The sequence below is a fragment of the Pterocles gutturalis genome, unplaced genomic scaffold (assembly GCF_000699245.1).
Source record: "Pterocles gutturalis isolate BGI_N339 unplaced genomic scaffold, ASM69924v1 scaffold36401, whole genome shotgun sequence".
NCBI classification, from domain to species: Eukaryota; Metazoa; Chordata; class Aves; order Pterocliformes; family Pteroclidae; genus Pterocles; species Pterocles gutturalis.
The window spans coordinates 43319-49879 of record NW_010101708.1 but is presented as its reverse complement, the minus strand read 5'-3'; positions in this window follow the sequence as shown (position 1 = coordinate 49879).

Here is a 6561-nt window from a genome sequence, read left to right as displayed (position 1 = left end):
AGGCTCCTGCTCTCGGGGCTTTCCCCGCTTCGTGTCCCTGGATCTGCAGCAGCAGCTTCATCCCCTCAGCAGTGGTGCCTTGGGCTGACAGGATGTTCTCTCTGCGGGCCATGAGAGGGCCAGAAAGACAGATGACAGCAGATCTGGACAATGCTCACCTGCCCATCTGTGTGTCACGTTGGTTCCTTCTCCCCCGCGGGCAGGAGGGCAGCACCAGCACCGGCTCATCCCGCTCGTGCCTCCCCTTTGTGCAGCGAGACCCATCAGGAGTCTTCACAGCACACAGCGACAGAAAGGTCACATTTGGACCAGGAAGATAAAATCACATCGGCTGCATTTATGTACATTTGGTAAATATTTGACATTTCACAGCGTGGCTGTCCCTGGGAAGAATGGCCTGAAATACCACCGGCGGGACAGGAATAACCCGTGTCATACTGCGGGAAGACAACTGGGCCCACGTTCGTAATGGTCACTGGAGAAGTGTTGCTGCTGCAACAATGCCTCTGGCTCCTAACTGGCTTTATGACCTTCGTTCACCCACAAAACATTTTACTCTTTTAATCCTTCTCTTTGCATCATTTAAAACAAGTCTTTGCTCTGTAATCAGCAGCTGACTTTGCACCGTTGTACTGGTTTGGGCTGGGAGGATGGTGCTGTGCTGTGCTGAAAACAGGGCTGATAACACGTGAATGTTTTAGTTACACAGCACCGAGGCTGTTCCTGCTCCTCACCCCACAGCGAGGAGGCTGCAGGTGCACAAGACAGCCAGGACAGCTCACCCCAACTGACCAAAGGGGTATCCCACACCATGAGATGTCACGCTCGGCATATAAAGCTAGGGGAAGAAGGAACGGGGAGGACGTGATGGTGAGTGACTGTGTTTGTCTTCCCAACTGTTACACGTGATGGAGCCCCTGCTGTCCTGGGGATGGCTGAACACCTGCCTGCCCATGGGAAGCAGTGAATGAATTCCTCATTTTGCTTTGCTTGTGTGTGTGGCTTTCGCTTTACCTATTAACCTGTCTTTATCTCAAACCCACATGTTTTTGCATTTTTGCACCCTTTCTGTTCTCTCCCCCACCCTGCTGGGGAGGAGCGGGCGAGCAGCTGTGTGATGCTTAGCAGCTGGCTGGGCTTAAACCACAACTGTGCAGTGAATTCTCCTGTTAAGAAATACTTACTCATCGCAAAATATTACATAGTAGTGCAGTGATTTGAGACATTGCAGAAAGTCATCAAGTGCAACCCTGAACTTGAATCTTATGCTAATGCTTATATGGTCTGCAGCAAAGCAAACAATCCTGGAAATCTAAACACTGGAATATCTTGTTTAGTGTAGCTATCACAGAAACATGATCAAACAGATTCTTCAGTAACCTAGTGGTTAACTTAACTGATTTAAGATGAAGAACCCTGGAGAAAACCCAATCCACATCGATTATTTACCAAAAGAAAATAATGCAGCAAATTAACAAATAGGTTTGCAAGAAATGGATGACTGAAGTTTGGAACATTCCAAAGACCTTGAGAACATCTCCTAAAAGTCATTCTAATGAAGACACAATCAGTTTGAAATCTTCTGAGACCCACATGCTCACCTACCTCCCCCTAGAAGCTTTAACTGCCACTTCCCAGCATAAAATGTTATTAACTTCTATCTTTTGCTGTGATTATCCCATATTACTCTTCTTCTCCCTTTGCTTCCATTTTCACATCCTTCTTACCATATCCTGTCTCTGAAAAGCCCTTCCTCTCACCCATCACTCAGTCTTCAGCTTTTTCTTAACCCAAAGACTGACATCAAGCTTCAAATAAAAGTCGGTGAAGCAGAGTGTATCTTAAAATGCAGGAGATGCAGACAAATAGGCTTTTGGACAGACAAATAAACAATAAATGAATGCTTTTCTTTTCCCACATTCAGAAAGAAAACTAGCAAGTACATCGTATTGGTTCTCTATAGTAAAGCAAGACGAAAAAAAGGTTATGAAAGTAGGTTCCTGGAGTTCCATGTCATCTGTACAACTAGAAATATGTTCTCCTTAGTGTAAGTACTGGGCCACATCCAAGCTCCTCACACCAGTCTTTCCCCAATATATGGGAAACGATGCTGCAGCCCATCACCATCCAGCCTTGGACCCCACGAAGGAGGGCAGCCAAAACTGTTCCATGTGCTAAAGACCATCCTAATTTTTTCAAGCAACAACAAGTAGTGACTGTTCTGCCTCATTATCATAAGACTAAGTGCTTCTTGCTCCTTGAACTTAGTCAACACAAATGATGGATCACAGACAGCACAATCAAAGAAGAGGAAAGAAAGACCAGGAAAACCCAGCAGAGCAGCATCTATGCTCTTTTCACTGTCCACTTCCCATAGTGGCTTACTAAGGATCCAGTGAATAGCCACCTTCTAAAAATCCATGAGACCACAAAGGCAGTTCAGCTTAGGCATCGAAATTCTAGGTCTCCGGATGTTCTGGGGAAGAGACTCATCAGATGTGTCAGTTGCTTCCTGCTGGATAATCTCAGTCAAAGAAAGACAGTTCGTAGGGGGAATTTTTCCAGACCCCCAGAAACATAACCACACAAGCACAGAGATTAGCTTCCTTTGGAAACAGTTATTTTACTAATGCATTATCTCGAAAAGACACCGCAAAACATTATTTATTATTTTTGGCTGATTCTCAAACTCAACATCTCTCTTTTCAAGGACCGTGAAGTCAGAATGATAACTGCTGCACAACATAACCAGGCAAGAGAAAGCCAAACTCAACACCTCCGTTCCTTGCCATACCACTGCAGAAATGAGTTATCCTCGTTATCCTGTATATCACTCCTGCCTTTGTTTCTCGTCTGATGCTCCAGAACCACTTCCTCTGTGGCTGTCAAAGGGCGTTCTTAACTGGCCATAGGTTCAAACCAATACATTTTACCAACAATTCTTGCTCAATTTTCTACACCCTCCAAGCAGCTAAAAAATATTTCTGCATTTCTGTTGGCATAGTTTTAGAGACAAAAAACCAAACCCCAATATCTCTTTGCACAATGTTAACAGACGAGAATTATATTCCTTTTGAGTTTCTAGTCCATTTTATTACAACTCTCCCATCATTCAAATGCAGAATACAGTGACTCATCTTTTAATTTTTTTGCCTCCTGTGTTCCATCCCTTTCCTTCCTGCGCAAGCAGCATACAAGGTGACTGTAACGTGGAATAATGTTTCAAACTGCATGCAAGTGAAGTACTTCAGATTGTAGCTTTGGGGCTTTGATAATATGAAGTAAATTGGTCACAGGAGGAACTAATACTGAAAGCTAAACTCTTCTGGTAGATTCCAGTGGTGGTGGTGGGGGGAAATATTACAAACGTTAATTTGTGCCTGGACATTCACAAAGATAGCTACGTTTTGTTAATGCTGGCTTTCCCCAAATTTTCAAAGTGCAATTAGGAATCAGTAACCTGGATTGTTTATAGAGCTACTTCTCCTATTTCCTCCATCAATGGTGGAGGAAGTCTTGTCTATCTGAATTGTTCAATCACACTTAAATCCAGTGAAACCTACCTTCTCTCCCCTCCAGTTACTCTTCACCAGATAAACCCCTGGATGTGAATGGAAGCCTCAACTGGACAAATATATTGACATGAAAGGAATGGTGTGCTATGAAACTCTCAGTGTCAAGTCCAATCATGATGGACTTTAGTTTACTTTGATGAGGGAAAGCTAGCTACAGTAGTTAAATCCCAAAAGAGGATAGAAGGGATTAACTATCCATCTGCTTACCTCTTTGCGCTTTCAGTGACTCGGCAAAGGGACAGGACAGACTTCTCCTTTGCCCTTTCAGAACATAACCCATGTTGGGCAGCTGAATTGGGAACCCAACTCCTCCAGGATATCAACTACAACTCCTTATTTTCAGAAACTCACAGGTGAGGATGAAAAGAGATACAGCCAAAAAACCCCCACAAACCAAGAGAACACACCCTACAAAAAGCCTCATCAGAACTACAGGGAGATGAAAGCTGTGGACCTAAACCAAAATTTACGGGAAATGTGCGGTAGGTACTTCTTCAGGACAACTGCGGCAGTCGAACGGCTGCAGGAGAATGAAACAGGTCTGTAAACACTCACTTTTAAAAAAGGAAGCAAAACCTCATCCCGAAAGGAAAAGCAGTGATTAACTTTGATCTGCAGTATTTAATGTAAAGACTCACTGGAAAAGGATGTGCATCCCAAACTTGAACTGTGATTTCCCTAGACTGAATCCAAGCTTTGCCACAAGTTCTTGATTTGGATAGGAACTTGAGATACTGGAACTAATTCCAGCATCCTCTCTGGGAACCTGTTTTAAAAGAGGAGTTATCAGCAATACTTGCTGAACTTGTACTGAAAATAGACTTGACTTTGGAAACAACACAAGCCCTTGTACCACGGGAGGCTCCGTCAGCCCCCTTAACGTTTCAGTGCAAATCAAATGACGAGAAAAGCGTGATATGTGAAAAGGAACAATGGCAAACTCCTGCCATGCTTAGAAAGCTTTACCCGAGTAGAAAAATCACCTCACAGTAACTTCACATTCTTCAAAGATTGAAGATGAAAGTGATTTATTACAGAAAATAAGATAATTCCACAGTGAATGTTTCTGACTTTCTTCAAAATGCTCTAGCATTGTAGCACAGCTAAACCAGGAATCACTTCAATAAAACAGTAATTTGAGCAGCTACAAAAGAAGAAATGAAGTAACATGATTCAACGGAAGTCTCAGAAAACGAAGCCAACCCAGCGCCCTCCCCCGCAAACCCAAACAACAACAGCAAAAAAAAAGGTAAACCCAATCAATATTAATCAAAAGAAAACCTGGATTACTCCCTTTAAATTCACTAAGAAAAAAAATCACTGCAACAAATTAGCCTCATACAAATATGAATTTTATTTACAATTTTCCAAATTTGCAATCAAATCCAACTTCTCAGTTAAATGTGTAGCATTTCTCCTTTAAAACAAATTAAACGTTGTGTTGCTTTTACATCTGCGATATGGAGTTCATAGGTACATGCTATTTGGGGCATCTAATGGAACAAATTTAGATCATCGTGTTTTTAACACCGAAGGTATTCTGTGAAGACTCTTTCTTCAAAATCTATCTGCCTCGGAGACAAACATTGCCATAACCACTTTCGAATGACAATTAATTAATTAGGAAGGTTTAAAAACCCAGTATTTTATACCAGGACATATTGTTCACATATGCTTCAGGGTGTGTTACCGTGTTCATATTGCAAAGTTGCCTGCTCTATAAGCAATGCCACTGAAATCAGACTAAAGGTTACCCACAGATTTCGATATTATTCAATGTGAATAAAAATGGCCATTGATGACTTTTACTCGAGTATGTGTAATTATGGGCCAATCTGTACCTGATCTGGTACGAGTGTGATGTGATCCGTTCTGAAACTTGAAACCGCATGGGTCGTTATAATAAAATCTTTTACAACTGTATTGCACATAAGGTTCCTCAAAAGCACAAATCTACATGACCGTCTCCTGAACTCACAATTTACCTGCTAACTCTCATGAATAAACTCAACCAGATGGTAAAATCATTTGTTTTTTCTCATCCCAGTGTCTGTGAATGAAGAGAAGAGGGAGAAGATATATACATTTTGGAATCCATTCCATTATTGGTTTCTTGTGCATGTGATTTGTACTTCAGAGATGAGGATTTTAAAAAAAATAAAATAAAAAGCCAGACAGACCTTGGATTTATCTTTAAAAGTACCTCAAAAACATAACAAAAATTCAATTTAATTTTGATACATATTAAAACATTTTAGTCAGTTCTGCCCGACAGCATAACACGACAGAAATGCACAAGACTTTAAACATGCGTTAAAATGACATTCAACAAAGTATTTAAAATTTAATAAATAGCATACAATCACACACAAATACATTTCATACTGGATCTTTAAGCCTACTAAAACCAGACTGGCAAAGAATAAATAAAACAGTAGTTGACATTTTTGTTTTTAAAAGGTGTAGATTCTTCTTGTCACACTAGTAGCCATATATTAACCTGCTTATCACAAAATTGGAAGTTATGAGCTTTTTTCCACTGATCTGTTTTGCTCCAACATGTAATATTATAAAAAATTACACTAAAAAGGGATTTCTTTTTTTTTGTTGTTGTTTTAAACAACCAGTCTGCAACCAAGTAAACCAGTTTTTAAATATAACGAATAAATAGGGAATTAGTAAAGCAAATTCAATTGCAACAAAAATGCAACACCCCAAGAAAAGAGCCATGGAAATATATAGCCATTGCAATATTAGACAATAATAGTACTTAAAGTGATAGTGCTTGTGCACTAAGCTCGTTAGAGACCTTAATATGATTTTAGTGCAAATCCCTTGAGTCCAAACAAGCTTTACACCCTACAGTCTTCGGGAAAGATCTACTACCAGTTGGAACTTAGTCTGTAGTGTATTTGTACATATTGGATATTTAAAGAACTAACATACATTGTAATATCTTCGGCCCTTTTTTACTTCAAATCAAAAA